The sequence below is a fragment of the Crocuta crocuta genome, unplaced genomic scaffold (genome assembly GCF_008692635.1).
Source record: "Crocuta crocuta isolate KB4526 unplaced genomic scaffold, BGI_CrCroc_1.0 scaffold130, whole genome shotgun sequence".
In the NCBI taxonomy this organism is placed as follows: domain Eukaryota; kingdom Metazoa; phylum Chordata; class Mammalia; order Carnivora; family Hyaenidae; genus Crocuta; species Crocuta crocuta.
Genome location: NW_027527920.1, coordinates 1839289 through 1866594, shown reverse-complemented (window position 1 = coordinate 1866594; position 27306 = coordinate 1839289). Strand labels below are relative to the sequence as shown.

The 27306-nt window shown below is 36.2% G+C and overlaps 1 protein-coding gene and 1 pseudogene across 1 annotated transcript in view; both read left to right on the top strand.

Annotated features, from left to right (window-relative positions):
• The window catches only part of NEO1 (neogenin 1), a 173911-nt gene that overhangs the window by 64714 nt on the left and 81891 nt on the right, over positions 1–27306 (top strand). The gene's annotated exons all lie outside the window — the stretch shown is intronic.
• On the top strand, positions 1554–2369 carry LOC144216610 (small ribosomal subunit protein uS3 pseudogene; annotated as a pseudogene).

The following is a 27306-nucleotide window of genomic DNA, read 5'->3' as shown; positions in this document are numbered from 1 at the left end:
CTTATTTTATAAATTTATGGGGGGAGATTAGAAGCAAAATCCTTCTGCTTCCCGATGGAGGAACCCTCTGATGCACAGGACCTACCTAATACTGAGGCTGAACAAGGACAACTGAAAATCCTACTTGCTCTACCACTGAGTAACAGACAAAAGCTTTCTACTGCTGGGGGAAGGTCAAGAATATAGAGAGATCCCTGTGTCATAGATTTATGTAGAAAGAGTAGAAACCTGAGAGGAAAACAGGTAAATTGAGAAAAACTCTCCTTCATCTCTTTTCTTAAGCACAAGATAATGGTAGGCCACCATTAGGAGAATTTGAAACCTATGGTGTACTGAAGGTAACTAAAACAATAATAAAATCTATACCAAGTTCAATTTCTGTCTAAATTAACTCCTCCACACTAATGGCTTGACAGAATAGATATGCCATGTTCCAGGTATAAATAATTATCTCAGTCTCTGCTATTCTGTATACCATGTTCAGCATTCAGTAAAAAATTATTGGACATAAACAGAGCAAGGAAAAACTGGCCCATTGTTGAGATAAAGCATTCAACAGAATCAAATTAAGGAGGCTCAGGTATTGGAATGATCAGACAGGGACATTAAACTAATTATTATCAGTATGTTAAAGGATTCAGTGGAAAGGTAGATAACTAGAATGAACAGAGGATGACTTTTGGCAGAAAGATGGAAACCATAAAGAGGTTGAAGAGACTAAATTTGCATTTGTCCAGAGAGTGAAAGCATTCTATAACCAGAGGAAGGGAAATTATTAAAAATAGTAGTATCAGAGATGAAGCATTTACTCAGGGTGATCATTAGACTCAACACACCTGAGAAAATAGTCCATCAACTTGAAGCTAGTTCAATGTAAGTTATTTAAACTGAAATAAAAAGAGAGGATGAATAGAGTATTTAAAATGGGAAAATATATGATGGTTTAACAATTGGAGTCTCACATAGAAAAGAGAACAAGAACAGACAGAAAAAAAATTAATACTTAAATAGATAATGGCCAAAATTTTTTTTATTTTTATTTTTTACAGATAGTTTATTGTCAAATTGGTTTCCATATAACACCCAGTGCTCATCCCCACAAGTGCCCTCCTCCATGCCCATCTCCCCCCTCCCTCTGGCATCCATCAGTCCTCAGTTTCTCAGCATTCAAGAGTCTCTCATGGTTTGCCTCTCTCCCTTTCCCCCACCATTTCCCCCCTTCTTCTCTCCCATGGTCCTCAGTTAAGTTCCTCCTAATCCTTCTATATGTGCAAACATGTGATATTTGTCCTTCTCTGCCTGACTTATTTCGCTCAGCATAACACCCTCAAGGTCCACCCATGTTGCTACACATAATGGCCAAAAATTGTAAATAAAAAAAAAATAAACAAGATCATACCACAGATCAAAGACGAAGCTAAGACAGTCCCACATATGCTAATGATAATAATGGTAGTAATAGTTAGTAGTAATAAAAGAAGACACACCTAAGTAGTTAAATTACTGAAAACCAAACATAATGAAGAAGTCTTGAAGGCAACCAGAAAGTTTTAAAAAGATACAGAGGACTTTTTCCTTTTGGTGGCACGCGGTAGCAAGATGGTGGTGCAGATTTCTAAGAAGAGGAAATTGGTTGCCAATGGCCTCTTCAGAGCTGATCTGAACAAGTTTCTCACTTGGGAGCTGGCTGAAGATGGCTGCTCCAGAGTTGAGGTCTCAGTGACAACAACCAGGACTGAAATCATTATCTTGGCTATCAGGACACAGAATGTTCTTGGTGAGAAGGGCCAGTGGATCTAGGACTTGACCACTGTGGTTCAGAAGAGGTTTGGCTCCCCTGAAAGCATTATAGAGCTTTATGCTAAAAAGGTGGCCACAGGAGGTCTGCGTGCTATTGCCCAGGAAGTCTCTGTGTTACAGACTCCTAGGATGCCTTGCTGTATGGAGGGCCTGCTTATGGTGTGCTATGGCTGATCATGGAGAGTGAGTCCAAAGACTGTGATGTCATGGTGTCTGGGAAAGTCTGAGGACAGAGGGCTAAATCCATGAAGTTTGTAGATGGCCTGATGATTCACAGTGGGAAACCTGTTACCTACTACATTGACACTGCTGTGTGCCATGTGCTGCTCCAACACAGTGTGCTGGGCCTCAAGATGAAGATCATGCTTCCCTGGGATCCAAGTGGTAAGACTGGCCCCACAAAGCCCCTGCCTGATCATGTGAGCACTATGGAACCCACTATGAACCCACCACTCCCATCTTGGAACAGAAAAGTAGGAAGCCAGCGCTCCCAGCCATGCTGCACCCAGTACCCACAGAACAACAGGGTCTCCTTGGCAGCTGGATCTAGGAGTTTGGATATTGTTCTGTAAATACCTTTAATAAAATCTTTTTAAAAAGACACGTGGCCTGCATAGACTGTGCATCCACTATTTGGACTGAGGATTCCTTTGCTCCAAGAGAATATTACTTGGTTGATTCTTAGGACTGCCTGTTTTATAATGCTTCTGTGCTTTCCCTGAAATCCTTGGTTTCAACTGTGACTGTGAGGCAAGAGCCAGAACAGGAGGACCCAAACAGAACTCACCAGAGGGATATCCTGTGGGGGAGTAAGCCTGGTGATGGTGAAGCACCTTAATCAATTCATCTGTGGTATGGGATTATAGATTTAGAATAGGGATATATTTGAGATGGCTTTCTTTACCTGATGTATAAGGAAATCTGTATTGCACATAGGAAATATAGTGCCAATTCTAAAAAATACATAGAGAAATAAAAATAAACATTACAGCAGACATTTTACCAGAAATGGTGCAAGCCAGAAGGCAATGGAGCAGCACTTTTAAAGTCCTAAAAAGGAGGGGCACCTGGGTGGCTCAGTCGGTTAAGCATTCGACTTTGGCTCAGGTCATGATCTTACGGTTCAGGGGTTTGAGCCCCGCCTCGGGCTCTGTGCTGGCAGCTCAGAGCCTGGAGCGTATTTCAGATTCTGTATCTCCCTCTCTCTCTGACCCTCCTCTGCTCACGCTGTCTCTATCTCTCTCTCAAAAATAAATTAAACATTAAAAAAATAATAATAAAGTCCTAAAAAGGAAAGAAAGTCAACTCAAATAATACACCAAGCAAAAATCTTTCAAAAATGAAAGTGAAATAAAGACCTTTTCAGAACAAAAGCTGAGAAAATTCATTGTCAGCAGACCTGTGAGACAAGTGTTGTTAAAGTTCTTTAGGTAGAAGTGGTATGATTCCTGGCAGAAACTCACAGCGTCTTCACAAAGAAACAAAACAGGCCAGAGTGTTTAACACAGAAAAGTATATATAAAATTCTTTATTTTCAGCAGCCTACGAAATAACTTCCTATCCAAACAAGGGACTACCAACGTTTCAATAAAGGTCTAGACAATAAATGTTTTAGATTTTATGGGCCACTGTCTCACAGCTACTCACTTCTGCCCTTGTAGCATGCAATCAGCTGTGTAAATCACCTTTGACTTTTCAGTAAACTTTATTTGCAAAAACAGGTGACAGGTCCTTGTTTGCTGATCTCTGGCTTAAAGAAAAATAGCTTATAGCCTATAAAGTTAAAATATATGACAAAACAGAGGAAAGTACAGTAGGATTGAAAATAAACTGTTGTAAGATCCTTATATTACATATCAAATTATATGAAGTCAACTGTGATAATTTAAAAATGCAATGCATGTCCTAAAACTTAGGGAAACTACTAAAAAGTAGAGAAAGAGATTTGGCTAATAAGTAAATAATGGAAATACAATGGAATCTTAAAAATTACTGAGTCTAAAATAAGGAAAAGAGAAAAAAGGAACAAAGAACACATGGACAAATAAAAAACAACTAGCATGATAGTAGATTCAAATCTATATATCAATTATTGTGTTAAATGTAAATGGCTTAGGTTTTAAAACAAGTCTCAAAACATGTAACAGCATTTAAATCATCCAGAGTATATTCTTTGACCTTAATGGCATTAAACTAAAACTCAGTAATGGAGGCTAGAAAATCCAGAAATATTTGGGAATTAAACAGCCTTCTAAATAATGCATATGTCAGAGAACAGGTCACAGGAAATTAGAAGATACTTTTAACTAGGTGAAAATACTAATTATCAAAAATTTGTAGAATGCAGATAAAGTAGCATTTTGAAGGAAGCTTGTAAAAGTTAAACAAAAAAGCAAGTTAAATCTAAAGCATTCAGAAGAAAATGATAACACTAATGAAAAAGAAAAAGTAAATGAAGCTAGCAGCTATTTTTTTGAAAAGATCAATTTAATTGAAATATTTAATCACACTGATGAAGAAAAACAAAAAATTATCAATACCAGGAATGAAAGGGAGGATGTTACAAATCCAACAGACTTTAAGAGGACATAAGGGAATATTAGAAACAACTCTATGCCAATAAATTTGAAAAGGAAAGTAATAAAGCCAGTTTGGTCAGGAGACAAAGCATCAGTTTAAGATGTGTTGAGTTTAGGATAATAGAAAACTAGATAAAAATATCTAGAATCAGTTGTGCCTGGGTGGCTCAATTGGTTAAGCGTCTGACTTCAGCTCAGGTCATGATCTCACGGTTCGTGGGTTCGAGCCCTGCATCGGGCTCTGTGCTGACAGCTAGCTCAGCGCCTGGACCCTGCTTCAGACTCTGTGTCTCTCACTCTCTCTGACCCTCCCCTGCTCACTCTGTCCGTCTGTCTGTCTCTCTCTCTCTCAAAAATAAATAAAACATTAAAAAAAATTTTTTTTAGTCTAGAATCAGAGAGCAGTTCATGTCAGAAGCTCATGAAAGAGGTTGAGGAAGAATATAACAGGCTTTGGTTTTGAAAAAAATTTTTTAAGAGTTTTAACCAAACTCTTGCTATAAATTGAGGTTGCTAAATATTTTGTTTTCTTGTATGTAAGAGAATGTTTTGTCTCTAATTTTTATGTGGTAGTCTTTTACACTGTTATAAGTTAAAACTCCCTAACTCTGTTATTAGTAAATGGTGTTATAAGTGATCATATATTATCTAGTCATATTTCTCTGCCTTCAGACAATTGTCTTAGTCAACTAAAAAGTTCATCCTTGCACACTGTCTTGAAGATCTCCATGGGTACCATCACTATAATCTTTGGATAAATTTTTTGCCGTGTGTTATTTTCTTAATCAAAAATTGATTCTTGTTTCTACCTTAAATAACCACAATTTTCTGTGGACTTGCATCTTAGCCTCTAATTTAATCTACTTAAAGATAGCATTTATTGGGGCGCCTGGGTGGCTCAGTCAGGTTAAGTGTGGGACTTCAGCTCAGGTCATGATCTCATGGTTTTGTGGATTCAGAGGCTGGAGCCTGCTTTGGATTCTGTGTCTCCTTCTCTCTCTGCCCCTCCCCAGCATGTGCTCTGTCTCTGTCTCTCCATCTCAAAAATAAATAAACATTAAAAAAAAAAAAAAAAAAAAAGAGGGCCACCTGGGTGGCTCAGTTGGTTAAGCATCCAACTTCTGCTCAGGTGATGATCTTGTAGTCCATGAGTTTGCGCACTGTGTCAGGCTCTGTGCTGACATCTCAGAGCTTGGAGACTGCCTCAGATTCTGTGTCTCTCTTTCTCTCTGTCCCTTTCCTGCTCATGCTCTGTCTCAAAAATAAATAAATATTTTTAAAAATTCAGAAAAAGAAAGAAAAGATAGCATATATTCCCTTACTATTTTTTTCCTTCTTACCAGTTCCAGTTATTTAAATTATTTCTATAGAACCTCTTCTATCCTGCTGATTTTAAACAATCTTTTCTTTTGGGGCACCTGGGTGGCCCAGTCAGTTAAGCGTCCAACTTTGGCTCAGGTCATGATTTTGTGGATTGTGAGTTCAAGCCCCCCATTGGACTCTGCTGTCAGCATAGAGGCCACTTCAGAACCTCTGTCTACCTCTGTCTGCCCCTCCACGTACACTCTCTCTCTTTAAAAAATAAGCATTTAAAAAAATAAAAATAAAAAGTCTTCACTTTTATCTCAGTCTTATGTACATCATTTAAAAACTATGATGGCCTGTAAGAAGCTAGGAAAAGAAATTTATATGGCAGAAATAGCACTTTATAATATTTGAATGTATGAAAACATGATATCACAAATCAGTGTGAATTGAAAGAATCCTATACAACTTGGTACGTGGATAATTGGTGATTTGTAAAGAATTAAATTATGTGTTTACCTGAATGTCAAAGTAAAATATAGAGTTAATATTTTAATTGAATCCATAAAAATGTTGAAAGATGATAGAAGAGTCTTGCCACTTGCTATTACATATGAAAGAGGTAAGAGAGAATACAGATGGAAGAAGTTTAATATTCTGAACACATAAGGCACACAACTAACATAAGCATACGATTCACAGTAGAGCAAAGATAAGTTAATTTCTAAACATGACAAATGTTTCACTTAACAAAGATAGAAGATTAAGTCAGTGAGATGTCATTTTTGCCTAATGAAGATCTTTAATGAACATTACTTTATAATGGTTGGTCACTGTGTGATTAGGGCTGTGCCTTTCTTGCATTCAGCAGAAATATAAATTGTTACATCGTTTACTAACACCATGTTGACAATTATATGTTAAACATTACTGACTCAACCCATTAATTATTCTTTTAGGATCTTTTCCTAAGGAAGAAATCAATGATTTGGACAAAGACTGTTAATATCAGCATTTGTATTTTAAAAGGAAAAGGATAGGGATAAAGAGAGAAAGAATAGGAAATGACTTACATGTCCCAAAATAGTGGAAGTAGATAAAATAATTATAGTACAACATTGTGATGGAAAAATTTTTTGGCCATTAAAAACCGTGTCTTTGAACACTCTTTAATGACCAGGAAAATCTCTGGATGTAATGTCAAGTAGAGAAGTAAAATACAAAGTTCTGTATACCAAATAATCTGAGTTTAATTAAAAAATTTGTTTACATACATGTAGACATCCCCATACCAAAACATTAACAGTGGTTATCTTTGGATACTAATATTTTTCAATTTTCTAAAATAACCATATATTCCTTCTATAACCAGTAAAGGTTTTTTTTTTTTTTAACTTAATACATGGCTAAAATTTAGAAAATGCACCAAACGCATAATTTTGAGGACTTTCTGCCAAAAACGTCTTGGAATTACAAACACTTCCCTTCATAAGAGTTGGGTTGTACTGCAGGAAGTGAACAGAACAATTACCAGCAGACCCACTGCTATCCCTGATTTGGTAGGACAGGTACTAGAGCTCTGAGCAGCCTGGACGAGGAAGGATGGAAACTGGCCTACTTTGAGCCTGTTTCCCTTCACATTCATTACCATTGTGAATCTCCAAGAGTAAAATAGAATGCAAATATGTAGCATTCCCAAATTGGACCATGGAGATTTTGTCTTTTTTAAGTCGACTCATTAATATCTTAAAGGGCACAATTTGGGAAACACTGATATAGAGATATTCAAAGGCAGATGGACAAAACTGAGGTTGGCAAACAGTAGCCCACAGGCCAAGTCCAGCCAACCTCCTGTTTTTCTAAATAAAACTTTATTGGGATACAACCATGCTTGTTTACTGTTTGTCTGTGTCTGATCTGTAGGTGTTTCCACACTACAGTGGCAGAGATGAGTAGTTTAAACACAGACCATATGTCCCACCAAGCCTGAAATATTTAATCCTTTACAGAAGTTTGCCGAACACAGACATAAATGATAGGAATCGTTCAGCCCTGATAGTTTGTGATCGTAAGTTATTTTTGGTCACTGGAAGTATGTTTCGGGTAAAAGTTTTAAAATGAACAAAGTGGGGGTAGGTGGGAAAAGGCTGAAGAAGGGCAGGAGCGTGAAGAACATAAGGATAACAGAAGAATGTCAGACGTGGTGTGTAACGACGTGCCATGGTGACGGACTGCAGGGAGGAGCTGTTAACGAGAGAACTACAAATTACAAGAGTTTGCTAGCACATCTTTGTGGCTGACATCTGAGAGACAGTTAAGTACCAGAAACCCTGTGGAGTAAATTATTGAAAGTATAAAGAAATCTCTTATGATGATGTTTACTTTCATGCATCAGGTTTAAAAATAATATTGGACGTATTTGGCATCGTTGAGACTGAGCCTTATTTTTGTAGAAGGAATTTTCTGCTGCTGACTGGCTACCTGCTGGCTAGTGCTTCATTGCAAGAAGATAGTTCGGAGCACCCATGATTGGCCTCTGATATAATTTGGATGGCATGGTTTTAAGTTAATTGTCACCTTTGAACATTAAATGAAACTTTGTAATTATAGTTACAATATATAAAACATGTATGCAACACAACTAGAAAACAATTTCTAATTGGGAATTAGAATTTGAGAATGTATATGTTTCAAACATACCTTCCTTTTTTTTCCTCCAGCTTTATTGAGATGTAATTAACATTTAACATTGTGTAAATTTAAGGTGTAAAATGTGATGATTTGTACATATTGCAAAATGTTTAGCACAGTATGGTTAGTTAACATTCACTACCTCACACAACCGCCATTTTGTTATTGTTGTGGTGAGACTATGGTGAGTTCACCTCTCCTACAACTTCAAGTACACGGTACAGTATTGTTTACTAGAGTCACTTTGCTGCATATTACAGCTCCAGATCTTATTCCTTTGTAAGTGGAAGTTTGTACCTTTTGACCAACATTTCCCTATTTCCCCCAGCCTTCAGTTCCTAGTAATCATTATTCTACTCCATTTCTCATGCAACATGAGTCAATGCCAAACATAATGTTCTTAAAATATTCAATTTCATGTGTGTGTGAGTACATTTTTCAAAATTTTGGTTATCGTACAGTGCAAGATTGGCTTCAGGAGTAGAATTCAGTGATTCATCACTTAGATACAATATCCAGAGCTCATCACTACCACTGCCCTTCTTAGTACCCATCATCCATCTAGCCCATCTCCCTCTTCCCTCCCTCTGTCAACCCACAGTTTGTTCTCTATCATTCAGAAGTCTCTGTGGTTTGTTTCCCTCTCTTCTCTCCCTCCCCCCAATGCTGTTTTTAATATTTACTTTTATGCATTTTGAGAACAGCAACTCTTGATTTTAGGGTCTCTTGTAGTTTTAAAAATATTACTCATAACTATTATTTTTATTTGCTGCCAGTTAAATTAATATTATCTGTCATTTTGTGCCGAAATATTTTCCATGTCTTATTGTCTACTGAATGATTTTTTTAAACATTGGTATTATAAATTATGGCAGCTAAGAGTAGTAAGAATTAAGTAAAATGTATTTTGTCTATTAACTTTTTATTAGCCTTTCTTCCTGTCAGTTTGAATTTAAAAATAGATTCCAAAATTATCTTGTAAGATTTAAACTTAAAAACACAAGAGTTTTTTTCTCTGTATTCATTCATATCAAGTCTGATACTTGGCAGTTTTAGTTCGAGTAAGGGAAGATGGGCTAGTGAAAAGGGAGTAATATGAGCCTGTTTTTAGTAAAGGAAATTCATACTTCACCAGCTCATTAAATGACTTCTAGGATATTATGGCCATGGTAGATAAAGATACATATTGAACTTCTCTTTTTTTATGTGTGACAGAAACATTTGCAAAAAATTCCATGTAGTATCTAAGGTAAATATTGAATAACAGAAGTTGTGGAATAAGTGACTAAGGCCTGGCATGATTAAAAGTTGGCTAGATAGCAGGAAATCATTAGTCATTAGTGGAATATTTTAAATCTGAAGCACTAGGATATATGATAGTTGGTGTTGATTTTAATCAAAGGAGAAATTCTAATCAGTTATTTTGCCTTTTTGTAGCAAAAGTTTAAGAAAAGTTTTAACTCAAGACAACTATGATGAAACTTGACTTCTTAATCATGAATTCCATGTCCAGGAACTTTCTGTGATTGAAAATTCATCTAATATCAATGCGTGGGTTCTAGTTCTTGTCTGCCATTAACTTACCGAGTGATTGGATCAGGTAGTGAAATTCTTTATTTTCTGTAAAATGAAGGATTTAGATTATTTGACTTCCTTATCACTCAAATACTCTGTTAAATGCAGCTGTTATACTACATGGCAATGAGAAACAATGAAATCTGGCCATGTGTAGCAACATGGATGGACCTTGAGGGTGTTATGCTGAGCGAAATAANAAAAAAAAAAAAAAACATTAAAAAAATAAAAAATCATTAACAGAAAAAAAAAAAATAATAAATGCAGCTGTTATAGAAATACATGCATTAAGTATAAGATGCATTTCAAAAATATTTTTTCTATTTAAGTATTAAAATAGATATATTGTTTGCAGAAAGATTGAGGCATTGCCAGTTACCTGCCACAGTGTGTACAATGACACAGATCTCATACTAACAACCTGAATTATTGGCTTCATGTCCCAGTCTCACTACAGCAGAGGTAGCTAATTTCTCTGAGTATCATTTTCCTTATCTTTAAGTATAAACAGTAATATCTGCACAGCATACCTCTGAGGGGCAAAAGAGTAATAAAGTTGACCCTTGAACAACATGGAGGTTAGGGGCACTGACCTCTCTGCACAATCAAAAATCTGCATATAATTTGTCCCCCCAAAAACTTAACTAGTAATAACCTAATGTTGACTGGAAGCCTTTACCAGTAAACAGTGAGCTAATACATATTTTATATATTATATGTATTTTAGACTACATTCTTACAATAAAGTAAGTTAGAGGACAGAATCTGTTAAGAAAATAATAAGGAGGGGCACCTGGATGGCTCAGTCAGTTGAGCATCTAACTCTTGATGTCAGCTCAGGTCTTGATCTTGGTGTCTTGAGTTCAGGCCCCTCATTGGGCTCTGTGCCAGGCATGAAGCCTACTTGAAAGAAAGGAATAAGGAAGAGAAAATACATTTGCAGTACTATATTGTATTTATCAAAAAAAAAAAAAAAATTGTGTGTAAATGGCCCAGTCCAGTTCAAAGCCATGTTGTTCAAGGGTCAACTGTGTATGTAAAGTATTTTGTAAATCATAAGTACTCTGCAGCTCTAAGGTAAGAGTAATTTGAAAGAATGTACAAAGGCAAAGCTACTGAATGGGAATTTAGTAGTCAGCATTAAACTAAATTAAAATGAAAATAGAAGGTTAACTTCATGGGGGCACCTGGGTGGCTCAGTCAGTTAAGCGTCTCAATTTCAACTCACCTCATGATCCCACGGTTCATGAGTTCAAGCCCTACATTGGGATCTCTGCTGTCAGCACAGAGCCTGCTTTTGATCCTCCCCGCACCCCCCGCCCTTCCTATGCTTACTTTCTCTTTTTCTGTTGCAAAAATAAGTGAACCTTAAAAAAAAAAAAGGTTAACTTCATGAAGCAAGGTTTGAGAATTTTTTCAAGTAGACAATCTATTTGATATTCAGTTAGATCATTTAAATTTGCAAACAAGAAAAAAAATCTTATATGAACGGATTGAAAGGCATCTGAAATGGTTTGCTTAAAACTAAACTTGCATAAAATAGTTTTAAATAAATATAACCCATGTTCATTGTCAAAATAAGAATGTATAATTGACCAAAATAAAAGTAAATGTATCTTTTACCCCTTCCCTTAATCCCACTTCCTAAGAGATAGCCCATGTTAGCAAACATTGTGTATTTATTTAGCAAGTATTTGTTGAACAAAATCTATATACTATTTAAAATTGTATATTCAACTGCACTGGGTGGTGGGGATGACATAGCCAACAAGGAGGCATGATTCTCTGCCCTTATAGTGTTTATGTACTATACACATAAACAGACATCGAGCAAGTAAATAAATAACGTAATTATCAATTTTATGCCTTTTAAAGGAAATGAATATTAGGCTCTGAAAAAGAATTATTGAGGGTATATTGAGAGTTTTAAATAGGATGGACAGAGAGGGCCTTTCTGATGCGATATGTAAGTTGAGACTTGAGCATTAGAAGCCTGTGTGTGTACATTTTATATTGATATGTGTATATGCATGTATAACCTTTTTATTTGCAGAAGTGAAATCATATTTTTCTGTGACTTTACTGAACAATATTTTGTGGACATACTGGTACTTACAGGTTTACTTTCTTTTTTACCTGTTCCATTATCATCGGACTGGAGTATGAGGAGACTTGTGTTTTCATGCTCTTGACAGCAGTGAAAATTTTTTTGAAATGCAGTTTTATGATTTAGAATTCATATCTGCTTTCATCGAATAACTCTTTATAATAATTTACATGTATAGCTACCAAATATTTAAAGATATTTCTGTTAGACAAGAATAAATCTGGAAGCAGTGTAGTCAATACAGTTAGTAAGGGGGCTGATTAAATAGCATGAATGCAATGGAATACTAGGTAGCTGTTAAAATATAAGGTAGATATGGAAAAATATCTGAATTTTATTTTTAAAAAATTTTTTAATGTTTTATTTATTTCTGAGAGAGAGAGAGACAGACAGAGTGCAAGCTGGGGAGGAGCAGAGAGAGACACAGAATCCGAAGCAGGCTCCAGGCTCTGAGCTGTCTGCATAGAGCCCAAACAGAGCTCAAATTCACGAACTGTGAGGTCATGACCTGAGCCAAAATCAGAAGCTTAATCATCTAAGCCACCCAGATGCCCTGTGAGTTATATTATTATTAAAGCAAGTTCTAAAAAAGTATATACAGTCTGATTTCATTTGTAGAAGAGGTAAGATAGAAGGATATTTGAGTAATACCTTTGAACAGGGGTTAGGGGTACCAACTCCTGTGTGGTCAAAAATCTGCCTATAACTTTTGACTCCCTAAAAACTTTACTGATTGTGAGAACCATGAGAGATGACTTGTTACTGCAGTACACAATTTGCTGGAGAAATGGACTGCTTACACAGAGATAATTAATGTCATACAACCGTCATTAGCTTCACGCAGCTTATCAAGCAGATACTTGCAATACCTTAGCTCACCACAGTGGCAACAAGAGGTGGCTACTAAATTATTACAGTAGTACAGTATGTACTGCAGTTAATTTTATGTAGTTACAATTTATTTTTTTTCTATTTTTAAGGCATTAAAAATTTTAAATATTTTAAAAAATTTATTATTTTTGAGAGAGAGAGAGCACATGTGAGCAGGGAAGGGGTAGAGAGAGGGGGGATAGAGGATCCAAAGTGGCCTTTGTGCTGACAGCAGAGAGCCTAATGACATCTTTTTTTTTTAACATTCATTTTTGAGAGACAGAGACAGAGCATGAGCAGGGGAGGGGCAGAGAGAAGAGACACAGAATCCGAAGGAGGCTCCTGGCTCTGATCTGTCAGCACAGAGCCTGAAGTGGGGCTCAAATGTGGGGCTCCAACTCACAGACTGTGAGATCATGACCTGAGCCGAAGTTGGAGGCTTAACAGACTGAACCACCCAGGTGCCCCAGCAGTTACAATTTAATACTGTCTGTACATTTGTTTACAGTTCTCTCAGTTGCAAATGACACCATGTATATAGTCTGTATAAATTTTAATAAATTTTAACTTGGTGTATTTTAAGTTTGTGTGTATTTTATGGTAGTAGATTATAAAATAGGCTAGTATTTACATATAATTTATATATCCAGACATAACTAACTTTTTCTTAATTTTTTTGGATATTTCTAGGCTATGAAGTTCACCTGTGAGTTTTTTCAAATTATTTACAAATCTCCAAAATAATTTCCAATATATTTATTGAAAAAAATTACGTGTAAGTGAACCCACGCAGTTCCAACCTGTGTTGTTCAAGGGTCTACTGTAGATGTATATATGCTTGTAAGAAAGTTTTATAAATCTACACAACAATCTGTTAATTGTGCTTAAATCTGAGGAATGGGGTTGGAAACGTCTGAAGATGGGAAGGGAAGGACAATGTTTTATAAGTATTTGAAAAGCCAAATAAAAAATCTGTTAGAAATTAAATTTGGAATATTGCAATTAGGTCTGTATACATAGTGATTTTTATTTTGTTCAGGATAGTTTAAAACTGTTTGAATTTTTATTTCTTGAAGACAATGCTATTGGAGAAAAAGTAGGTACTCAAAGTATTTGGCAACTATCTCCAAATATTTTCTTATCTTCAAATATCTTCTATTATAGCTTTTCACCCCTGGAAGATGAATCATGTCATATAAGTGCTAAGGCAGTTAGGTATAGTTTATCAAAATATTAAAGCAAATTTGTTAAACCAACAAGTATTTTATTATGTATACTGTGTAAATAGAGCTTCCTAGTTACCTGGCAGAGACCCTATCACATAGGCCAGCAAGAGAGAGAATATAAAATCCTAGAATCCAGTTTAGCTGAGTTGGAGGCTCAGTTAAGTGACTTACCTTATATCACATCGTTAGTTAGCATCAGAGTCAGGACTGATAACTATGTTTTCAGTTTCAGAATTCACTGTGCCACTCTAGCAAATTTAAGGTCTTTAAGACAAAGATCATCCACATTCTCTTAATTTCAAGTTCATTCCTTTGAGTCTATTGCTGTACTTATTGACAAGGCTGGTCACGCGTACCACTTTGCAAGGGTGACCATGCATCTGGTGTGCCTGAGACAGCCCTCGTTGAGGTCTGTTGTCCCAGCATAATTACCAAAAGTGCTTTCTTTTCACTCTCCAAATTGTTTGGCTGTGGACAGTATATTCTGCAGTTGCTCCAATTATTGCCAATCTATTGAATCTGAAAAGCCGTGAACAGTACGAGGGTAGAGATTTGGGATTATGAATCTAAAGAATTGCAGTGCCAGCTGTGCTAAATGCCAGAGTGCTGCTGTCATTCTGAATGGGGGAAAAATGACTGCTGTTCGGTTTGACAGACAAGGATGGCTCCTTGAAGAATATGGCATTTGAGCTGAACATAGAAGGAAGAGTAGGACTGTAGATTGGTCAGGCTACACAAAGATGAAAGAGGATGGCATTTCAGATGTATAAGTAAGAAGGCTCAAAGTGCATTTGAAGAATACGGGCAGCTTAGTTTCCCAGTGTTCAGAAAGTAAGAATATAAGAATATACATCCCCGAATTCAGATAGGCCAGATAGTACCAGCTAAAAAGATTGGGGTTTGTTGAGTAGGTAAAATACCCCAACAATTTTCAGGTACAGAAAAAAGTAGCACTTTGTGTACAAGTAGTACACAAGGATTAGTCCATCAGAGGTGTCTTGAGTGAGTTTAGAGAGGAAAATAGGAAATCTGTGGTACTGATTGGAATTCTGTGCCATATCAGATTTAAGACTGCACTAGGCATTGACAGTGGAAAGAGAAACTCTTTTTATCCCTCAATGGTAAACATTTAATAAATGTTAGATAGATGTTCCTACAAGAGAGGACAAGATTTGTGATTTTGAGGGGGAATATTTAGGATAAGGGGGAGAAGATTTAAGTTTCATACTAAAATCAAGTAGAGATTATCTGTATAAGTCCAAGATATGATCTCAGTCTAGTTAGATTAAGAAAGTTTGTCCCCATTACAGTTGAGTTGTGCTGTAATGAGTGCTGTTTTTAGAGAGCTTTGGAGAGGTAGAAATATAATTTAAGTATAATTCATTTGTTGAATGCTTAACATTTCATCTTTGACAAAAGTCATGAATTTTGAGGCCAGAACTTGTGAGGTCTGGGTAATAACTTAGTGCCTCAATTATAGATTTTTGGTCTCAAGCAATTAAATAGAAGTTCTGCAAATGACCTTTCTGGACACAAAGATGAATTTAGATATTATCAGAGAGCAAGCTTGAATTTGAATTTAATGCTGTTATTTTGTTATAAAGAAAGAGTCTATTATGCAGTGCTAAAACACCAGAAGGAAGATAGTATGTCTGAATATCTTTTAATTGGTAGCTATATTTAAGAGATGATAAATTATACAATAATGTCATAGTTGGCAGAATATTGTTTAGGACTAAAAGACATCACTGACAGTCTGGTTGCTTGTAGACTTTATTTCATATATTTCAGTGCTGGATCAGTGTATTTTTCATTTTAGGTTATAGTGTTGTTAGTGCTGAAAACATCTCCCATTTGATACATACATAAGAGAGCACCAGAAATTAAAGAGTATAATATAATTTGATATGCATTTGAGTTACATTTTTCTGTAGTATTAGCATTTTAAATGCTACTACTACCTTATAACTAGTATAATATTGTCCTCATGTGTGTGTGTGTATGCGTATTAAAAAAAAAAAAAAGACCTTTGTTCACCACCAGAATCACCCTCTGAGTTTCCTCGTATACATTGTGTACCTGAGCGTTGTAGACAACAACAAATGACAAAAAGAATATGAGAGACTTTTTAGCTGGATTCTAGTTGGATGACAATTTTCTCCTAATTTTTAGGATTCCTCTTCACTTTACACTCCTTTACACATTTGAGTAGTTGGAGTTTTTTGTCAAACTTGGTTGAAGATCCAGATTAGGTACTACTTGAATTCTATCACTTTTTACACAATCTGAGGAAATAAAAGCTGCTAGAATTGGGTTTCTAAATCTGAATCTTAAAAAATGCTAATGCTCTTTATCTCTTCACTATGTCTTGGAAGACTGGTTATGATCAGAGTTTATATAAATCATTAAGCGCATTGGAACAAAGTCAGTTTTCTCTTTTTATTGGTCTAAATGGGTAATGAGCAAAAATATCTTTACTCATTTTGTCTTTCCTTTTTTCTGGAATGTTATAATCTTATTGAGGAGACAACCGTTTGATTTAGGATGAAAGGAGAGAAGGCTATCTTTTTTTTCTGGACTCACTGCTGTGGCAGGTGCGTCATTAGCATCTGGCACACCTTTTTTAATGAATGCCTTTGATGTCAGGAAAATGTCAGATGACTTCCTTAAAATTGAAACATATCTCCTGCACACAAGAATGGGAGGAGTATTTGTGTTCATTTTATTTTATAACTTCCTTCAATTGTTTATATAAATCATTTATTTAAACCAGCAGTTCACTGCAGGGGCTGCTTATCTGAACACATGCCTACTAAAACTCCCCAATAGAGTGCGTTCCTCTGATATCAGATTAGTTCTTCTCTACCTTTGGGATTTAGTTCCTCAGAGGAAGAGCTCTAAAGTCTGTGGAATCATCACATGCAATTTTTATTCCCTTGCTTTGAAATTGTTTGAATACTCAAAATATGTAGCCTTGACAAAGTATTTTTGTGAGCTTATGTTTACATTGCATTGTGCCCCTAACCAGTCGCCTAGCTGTTTAACGACTGTGCTGGTGGACATTTCAGATATTTGCATAGATTTGAATTATTTCATTTTGGAGTATGTTATTTTCTCACAAGCCTAGAAGACCATTAATAAATTCATAAGCACCAACTTCAGTTGGGCCTCAGACTCCTGGACAACCCTATTAGTTTTTTCTAGTCAACTTCCTCCCCTTTCTTGTATATCAATTATTTTAAACCTTCATGCTCTTCAAACCTACTGTTTTAATGCCAGAAGATGACCACATTTCTCATTTCATTGGAATTTGAGATTGTTTTTGTGATGTAATATACAGTTTTTTGGTGAGAGTTCTACAGGTATCATGTTTGCTAGATATTACCGCTTGTAAGTGTCTATGATCTCAAAGTTGTTAATTGTGTTTGTAAAATTCTTTAGAGCCTTACCTAATTTTTGTCTACTTAGTCTGCCAATCTCTAGGAAAATACATTTCTAAGAAAGATATGATTGCAAATTTGTTCAATTCTTGTATTTCTAACTATTACTGCTTTGTATATTCAGAAGCTGTTATTAATGCATTAGGAATCATGACTTATTTTCCTGGTAGATTGCTGTGTTTCATCAAATCTAAGATGATAAGATGCATCCTGATTTCAGAAATCTTAGAATGTAAAAAAGAATATCATAGGATCTAGAAAATGTGGCATTTTATCAGCAAGAAACATTCATTTTACCCTGATTAATTCTTGTTACCTTCAACTATGTTTTGTTGGATATTGACATTACTATACTTTATCTATCTATCTATCTATCTATCTATCTATCTATCTATCTATCTATCTATCTATCTATCTTGAGAGAGAGAGTGCACAAGTGAGGGAGAGGCGGGGAGGGAGGGGGATAGAGAATCCCAAGCAGGCTCTGCTATGTGCTGCCAGCACAGAGCCCAGCACCAGGCTTCATCTCATGAACCGTAAGATCACCACCTGAGCCAGAATTAAGAGTCAAGACACTTAAGCAACTGAGCCACCCAGGCGCCCCTGCCTGCTTTCTTTTTAATTGTATTGCCTGGTATATATTTTATTTTCAAACTTTTGGTGTTCTCTTATTTTATGGACTATAGACAGCTTTACACTTACTGTTTTTATATCCTGAGTCCTGTTGACCCATCCTAATTTGTTTCTATTTATCAAATGGTTATCCTTAAAACTTGCAGACTGTAAAAGTTTTACCATAGTTGTTTTTTTGTTTTTGTTTTTGTATTTTAGCAGCACTTTGGGTTAACCATGATCTCCTCTCTCACCAAATAATTAAAAAGTTTAGCATACTTTCACTGCCTTCTTCCTCATATGCTGTGCTTTCCTCCCAAATGTATTCTTTGGATTACAGTTTATATTTTCTTGGATTTGTTTAAATTTACTTTGCTAGAGTATACCTTGTAGTAAATTTCTCAGAAAGGATGTGTGAAAAGTAAATTTAAGACAGCTTATCTGAAAATATATTCTTTGCTCTCATATAAAGCTTCATTATCTTTTTTTTAGCATACTGTTTGGAATCTTTTTCTTGTTCATATTTTAGATAATAGTCATCTGTTTTATTCTCTGTAAGCTTTTGGAATTTTTATCTTTCATTCTTTGAATTCTGCAGTTTCGTGACACGGATTTCTTTCTTCCTCCACCTCCAATTCATACTGTTCAGCACTGAGTGGTCCCTTTAAAACAGACTTACCTCTGTCTAGTGCCAGAAAAATTTTATGATGTTACATACTTGACCATTTATTGCTCTTGCTGCTTGTTCTTTCATCTCCTCTTAAACTTTTCTTACATGTCATTTCTTGTACTGGAGTGTTTTGTTCTGGCGAAATTCCTAGTTTACTTTGCAGTCCACTAATTTTATCTTTATTTTAGTCCAATTTTCTTTTCTGTCTATATTTTAAATAAACTTTAAATTTTAGAATGGTTTTAGATGTATAGAAAGGTTATGAAGACAGTACAAAGAGCTCTTCTACATTCCACACCATTTCCCCTACTGTTCACATTTTACATTAGTGTATTTTTCGTGGTTAATTAAACAATACAATGTAAACATTTTTTTAATTAAAGTTCATATTCATATTTCCTTAGTTTTTATCTAATGTCCTTCTTCTATCTCAGGATCCTATCTAGAATACACATTACATTTAGTCATCATATCTTGTTAGACTCTTGGCTAAGACAGTTTCTCAGACTTTCCTGGTTTTTGATGACCTTAACAGTTTGGGTTTTTTGTTTTTTGGGGTTTTTTTTACCTTAACATTTTTAAGGAGCATTGGTCAGATATTATGTAGAATGTACTTCTATTAAGAGTTGTCTGATATTTTTCTTATGATCATACTGGGAATATTATTTGGGGGGAGGAGGACCAAAGAGGTAAATTTCCATTCTTATCACATATCAACATGATTCGCTATCAACATAACTGATGACTGTGGATGTTGACCCTGATCACCTGGTTATGGGTAGTACTGCTCAGGTATCTCCACTGTAAAGTGACTTCTTTTTTGCTTTTCTGTATCCTACATTTGGAAGAAGTCACTTCTTCCAGATTTATGGAATGGTGAGTTATGTGCCACCTCCTTGTGGGCAGAGTAACTACGCAAACTATTTTAAATTCTTCTGTGCAGGAGATTTGTCTATTCTCCCCCAGTATTCATTTATTCAGTCATTTGTTAATATTTTCTTAAGGATTTTGCCTCTGTGTTCATATATCATGAGATATATTGGTTTGTAGTCTTCTTTTCTGATAGTGTCTCTCTGGTTTTGATATTAGGATAATGCTTTCTTTATAGAATCACTTACAAAGTGTTCTTTATTTTTCTATTTTCTCAAGAAATGGTGGGGAATTCATATTATGTGTCCTTTAAGTGTTTGGTAGAATTCACCAGTAAAACTGTCTGGGCCTGGTACTTTTTTTTTTATAGAAGGTTTTAAATTATTGACTTCATTTACCAGTCATAGAATTGTTGACGTTTTCTATTTCTTCTTGTGTATGTTCTCATAGTTTATGTTTTTTAAGGAATGGTCCATTTTATCCAAGTTATTAAAATATGGGCATAGAGTTTTTGTAGTATCCCCTTATTCCTTTTTCTCAATAAGTTTATTTATTTATTTTGAGAGAGAGAATAGGAGAGGGATAAAGAGGGGGAGAGAATCCCATGATGTCAGCATGGACCCTAGTGCAAGGCTCTAACTCACGAACCATAAAATTGTGACCTGAGCCCAAACCAAGAGTTGGACACTCAACCAACTCAACCACCCAGGCACACCCCCTTCATTATTTTAATGCCTGTGAGATCAAGAGTAATGGCCTTCCTTTCAGATCTGACATTAGTAATTTGTGGCCTCTTGTTTTTTTCTTGATGCCTTCCTAGAGTTTATCAATGTATTGATAGTTTCAAATAAGCTGCTTTTATTTTGTTTTTTCTGTTGTTTTCCTGTTTTCATTTTCATTGATTGCTGCTCTAATTTTTATTTCATTTTTTTTCTTCTTGTTTAGGCTCAATTTGCTCTTCTTTTTCTAGTTTCCTAAAGTAGAAATTTAGGTTATAGATTTTAGATTTTTTTTCTTTTTTAATATATGCATTAATGCTATAAATTTCTCTCTAAATACTGCTTTTGTTGTATCCCACAAGTTTAAGAAGCTGTGTTTTCATTTTCATTCTATTCAAAATATTTTCTAATTTTCTGTGTAACTCCCTCTTTAACCCATTAATTATTTAGATGTGCATTATTTTAAATACGTGGGGGCTTTACATCTATATTTTCGTTACTTATTTCTAGATTAATTCTGTTGTGGTCAGAGAATATACTGTTTCATGATTTTTATTCTTTTAAATTTGTTAAAATATGTTTCATGGCCCAGATATTGTCCTAGAGAATTCGTATGTAAGTTTCTGAACAACGTGCATTATGCTGTTGTGGCTGTTTTATAAATGTCAATTAGATCAAGGTGATTGATAATACTGTTCAGGTCATCTCTAGTCTTACTAATTTTCTTCCTATTTGGTCTACAATTTACTTACGGAAAGTTGTTTAAACTCTCCAATTATGACTGTGAATTTACCTATTTCTCCTTGCAGTTTTATCTACATTTGCCTTGTATATTTTTGCATTCTTTTGGGGGTACGTATGAGTGTAGGATTGTTATATTGTCTTAGACAGGTGACAGCTTTTTCATTAATATAATATCCCTCTTTATCCCTAATCATCTTCCTTGTTCTGAAGGCTGCTTTGTCTAAACTTAATATAGCTAGCTATCCAGTTTTCTTTTGATTAGTGTTAACCTTGTGTATCATTCTTCATCCCTTTACTCTTTGTTTACTGAATTCATTCTGACTTTTACTCCTGTAATCTTCTAATCAAGGGATTTATTTTATTTTGTTTATTTTTGAGAGAGAGAGCAAGCGAGCAAGGGAGCACAAGTTCGGGAGGGGCAGAGAAAGGTTAGGGGAGACACAGAGTCCAAAGCAGGCTCCATGCTCTGATCTGTCCGTGCAGAGCCTGATGCAGGACTCTAATCCACAAACTGTGATATCATGACCTGAGCTGAAGTTGAATGCTTAGCCAAATGAGCCATTCACGTGCCTCCTAATCAAGGGATATTTAAACTAAATTAAACTAATTTTTTTTCCATATATACAAACTTTACAGAAAATAAATAACGAGCTGTGATCAGCTTGGCTAGGCATCGCCCTGGATTCTTTCCACCCCCGTGAGAAGGAGTTCCAGGGCATTAGCTGGGAACCTTTCAGGCCCTAGGCATGTTAGAGTCCCCTCCCTCCTCCCCAGGAGTCCACCTCCATCCCTACAGTGCCACAGTGACGAGAACCCAAGCCCCTTTAACCCTGAAGCCCCCAGTCTGAGAATCTCTGCAGTGGGCTCAGAGCCGAATGCCCACGTCTCAGGTTGCCAGGAGAGCGTACCTAGCGCTAAGTTAGTTGCCAGCGGAGCCCTGTCCCAGGGCAGGATCGTAGTGGCAGCCCCTCCGGTCCACAGAGCCCCACCCCAGTCTCCGATCTGCCGCCTTTCACCATCCCCGGGAGCCCCTTCAGGGCTGGGCCCCCTGCTCCATCTGTTAGTGCTGGCTTCGCACAGCGAACCTGTTGACGTGCACGGGTATGGGTACAACAGTCTTGGGGTTCCTCACGGGCTCCCCAGAACGGCTGCTCACGTTGCCAGCTTTGATGCGCTTCCACTTGGCCCGCTGGTTCTGAAACCAGATCTTGACCTGCACCTCACTGAGCTGGAGGACGTGGGCGATCTGGGAGCGCTCTGTCGAGCTCAGGTATTTCTTGCAATGAAACTCCTCCAATTCCAGAAGCTGCTCACTGGTAAATGCCGTGTGGCACCATCGGCTTTTGCCCCCGGGGGCCGTGACTCCAGCCGCCACCCGGGCCCCCTCCTCGGCTCCAGTCCCCAGGCTTCCCTTTAGCTTCGGTTTAGGCCCCAGGAGAGACCTGGGGCCCCCTGCAGAAGATCTTAACAAAAACTATACTTAAAAAGGGATCCTCCTCAAAATTTTGGAGTTATTGTCCTAATCTGTAACAAGATGTTTCTAACTCAGCTGAGCCTCCTTGGACAAGCCTGAGAAGAGAATTTATAATCGGATTCCTATTTATAGCCCCTTAATCCCTTGAATATTATCATAAACTAGAATTACCCTAACCCATGGTTCTTTTGTTGTAGCTATCTTCATCCTTTACTTTTTCTCTATTTTCTCCTGCCAATATTCTTTTCTTAATTTTTTTATTGCAATGAAATTTACTTTCTCTGGGGGGGTTCTTTTTTTTAATAATTTATTTTATTTAAAAATTTACATCCAAGTTAGCATATAGTGCAACAATGATTTCAGTAGATTCCTTAATTCCCCTTTCCCATTTAGCCCATCCCCCCTCCCACAACTCCTCCAGCAACCCTGTTTGTTCTCTATATTTAAGAGTCTCTAATGTTTTGTCCCCCTCCCTGTTTTTATATTATTTTTGCTTCCCTTAAGTTCATCTGTTTTGTATCTTATAGTCCTCTTATGAGTGAAGTCATATATTTGTCTTTCTCTGACTAATTTCGCTTAGCATATTACCCTCTAGTTCCATGCATGCAGTTGCAAATGACAAGATTTCATTCTTTTTGATTGCTGAGTAATACTCCAGTGTATATATACACCACATCTTCTTTATCCATTCATCCATCAATGGACATTTGGGCTCTCTCTGTACTTTGACTGTTGTTGATAGCGCTGCTATAAACATTGGGGTGCATGTGCCCCTTCAAAACAGCATACCTGTATCCCTTGGATAAATACCTAATAGTGCAATTGCAGGGTCATTGGGTAGTTCTATTTTTAATTTTTTGGGGGAACCTCCATACTCTTTTCCAGACCAACTGCACCAGTTTGCATTCCCACCAGCAGTGCGAAAGAGATCCTCTTTCTCCGCATCCTTGCCAACATCTGTCGTTGCCTGAGTTGTTAATGTTAGCCATTCTGACACGTGTGAGGTGGTATCTCAGTGTGGTTTTGATTTATATTTCCTGAGCATTTTTTCATGTGTTGGTTGGCCATCTGGATGTCTTCTTTGGAGAAGTGTCTATTCATGTCTTTTGCCCATTTCTTCACTGGATTATTTCTTTTTTGCATGTTGAGTTTGAGAAGTTCTTTATAGATTTTGGATATTCACCCTTTATCTGATATGTTGTTTGCAAATACCTTCTCCTGTTCCATCTGTTGCCTTAGTTTTGCTGATTGTTTCCTTCACTGTACAGAAGCTTTTTATTTTGATGAGGTCTGAATAGTTCATTTTTGCTTATGTTTGAAATTTACTTTCTTAACCATTTTTAAGTGTGCAGTTCACTGCTATTAAGTGCATTCATATTGTTATACATCTATTACCACAGTTCATCTCCAAAACTCTTTTCATCTTGCAAAACTCTCTCATATAGTGTTTATCTTTTTGTGATTAGCTTGTTTTACTTAGCATAATGTCCTCAAGGTTCATCCATATTGTTATATATGTCAGTATTTCCTGCCTATTTAAAGCTAAATAATATTACATTGTATGTATATATCACGTTATGTTTATCCCTCTGCTTGCACTTTGTCTCTCTCTGTCTCTTAAAAATAAATAAACATTAAAAAAAATTTTTAAATAATTATACTTCTTTTCAAAAGTTTTTGGTGGTTGCCCTAGATTTTACAAATGCATTTTTAACTAATCTAAGTTCATCTTCAAATAGCACTATTACTGCTTCCTGTAGTGTAAGTACTTTATAACGGAGTATTTCCAATTTCCCTCCTTCCCATTCCTCTATATGGCAGTCATTTATCTCACTTATCCAATTAACTGCTTTAAACAGTTACCTTTTAGATCAGTTAAGAATATGAAAAACAAAAGATTTCTTGCACTGTCTTCTTTCTCCTTTAATATCGTCAGTGGATGCATACAATTTCTTCCCTACTAAACTGTAAGATCCCTGGGCAAAGGATTTGTGCCTTTTATCATTTGTGTCTTTTATCTGTAGGATTCCTAGCATTGCCTGGCACGTACCATTTCAACAGATATTATTCATAAATAAATAATGTATATTCAGTTTAATTTTGTCTTTATAACTGCATCCTTTTAAATTAATTTCTACATCAGGGTTGTTGACTTATAAATAATTGTGTGAATTTTATTTAAATATGAGTAGGGATCTTGAACATATCTGTTTTAATCCTGCTGATGGGATTAATATTTATGAATATCCAAGAAATGGAAAATAGTTTTAGAATTAAATAGAGGCTCCTTATTGCACTGGCATCAATAAAAGTACCTATATCTGCATGAAAATTTCCAGGAAATTCAAGATATTTAGGAGTCGTTTGCATGCTAAAAATGTTTTTGATTTTTTTTCTTCTAGAACTTGGATAATGTGGATCATCATATGGAAGATGATTCTCAAATCAAATGTAGGCATCAAATAAATCATTGTTTCTGTTACATAAAGCTACAAGGAAAATAGCATGTATCTGCCAAGTCTTAAAATTCATGCCACAGTTTCACAAAGCAATTTGATTATAAAATATCTTTCTTTTTAATTGTATATAACTGAGATTTGTCCCACTTTAAGCAAGTGATATGTTAAACATAGAATCACTAAGATTTATTAGCAAGACCTTTGTTTTTCTGTTACAGAAAATCATATAATTTAAGAATGCCAAGTGTTACCTTTACAGTGATGATCTTAAGAATAAATCCTTCCATTTTCTAGTGATAGGGCTTTTTTTTTTTTTTTTTTTTACTTTTTTAGTATTTACTTTTGAGAGAGAGACAAAGCATGGGTGGGAGAGGACCAGAGAGAGAGAGGGAGGCACAGAATCTGAAGCAAGCTGTCAGCACAGAGCCTGATGCGGGGCTCAAACTCACAAACCATGAGATCATGACCTGAGCCAAAGCCAGATGCTCAACCAACTGACCACCAAGGCACCCCCTTAAATGTTTATTTATTTTTGAGAGCGAGAGAGACAGAACATGAGCAGGGGAGGGTCAGAGAGAGAGGGAGGCACAGAATCACCAGAGCAGGCTCTAGGCTCTGAGCTGTCAATCACAGAGCCAGAAACAGAACTCTAACTCACGAACCATCAGATCATGGCCTGAGCTGAGGTAGGGTGCTTAACTGACTGAGCCACCCAGGTGCCCCATTCATGAATTATGAATTTCTCATAATTCATCCATTCTACTGTTGAATAGAACTTTATGTTTAAAAAATTATTTCTTCCTTTAAACTAAAATCTTCTTTTAAAATGTTTTCTGGAGATTCTTTCTTACCTGTAGTTTGAGCCTTTAGAATCTATAAAAACCTTAAGATTTTTAACACTAACCCTCATATGGGACATCCAGCAGAATGGGATAGAGCATAGGCATTGGTGCTCTAGCTGTTTCTTTATAGGAGTCTCCTGAAAGCAGATGTTTATAAACCAGATTGTGACAGTATAAGAGAATGCTAAGCTTAAATCATCACCATTATGTAGCAGTATTCCTCTGCTTTAGTTTTTTTTTTTCCATTTTATTTATTTCTGAGAGAGAGACAGTCAGTGTGAGCAGGGAAGGGTCAGAGAGGGAGGGAGATACAGAATCCAAAACAGGCTCCAGGCTCTGAGCTAGCTGTCGGCAGAGAGCCCGACACGGGGCTCGAACCCACAAACCGTGAGATCATGACCTGAGCCGAAGTCAGATGCTTAACCGACTGAGCCCACCCTGGCGCCCCTCCTCTGCTTTAGTTTTACTAATTCAATATCACTGTATTTTGGAAATATTGGAATTTTTCCAATATTTGGAAATATTGGAATTTTTCCAATATTTGGAAATACTGGAATATTACAAATTTGTAAATTGGAAATAGTGGTGAATTGTATTCGTTTGAGAAAGGGATAAAAAATCCGTCTTTATCTTAGGCTTCTCAGTTATGAGCTTCCATGAAATATGCCTAATCTGTTGAGAGACACCATTGGGAACAACCAGTGCACAGCTTTGAAGTCATTGAAACTGCCACATATTTTTTAGTGGCTCCTTTATATGATGGATTACTCTCAGGAGCAAATAATTTGTGGCTCTTCTCACATTCTTTTAGAGTTTTTATTTTTAATAAACTGCTATGATTAATAGTCTAATGTAATTGTTGTTTCCCTGTTGAGTGTAAATGCTTCATTTGAATGTCTTTAATCTGTAGGAACAGTTGTTTTATTGGACTCTTGTTGTTTTTCTGTGCTTCTCAAGGTTTTTTGATTGCTTTCTTTGAGCTGTTTACAGTGGGAGGAGGAAATGAATTTCTCCATCAGAATTGTGGAGTAGGACCCAATAGAGAAATGTTAGGGATGAATACTGAGATACTTGAACATTCATGCATATATTTTTATGATAATTTAGGAATGGGACAAGCATTTATTGCGATTTTGATTGATTTTCCAATGGCAGTTATGAAAATACGTTGTCTCTTTGGCCTACTGGTATTATGATGACATTTACATCATAGATGCTTTCTGAAATGCCAGGGTGCTTTCGCTAAGTTGTTTTTGTTTTTTTTTGTTTTTGCAAATTAGACTTAAAGTATAAGGTTAGACAAGATGTAGAGAAGAATCATTG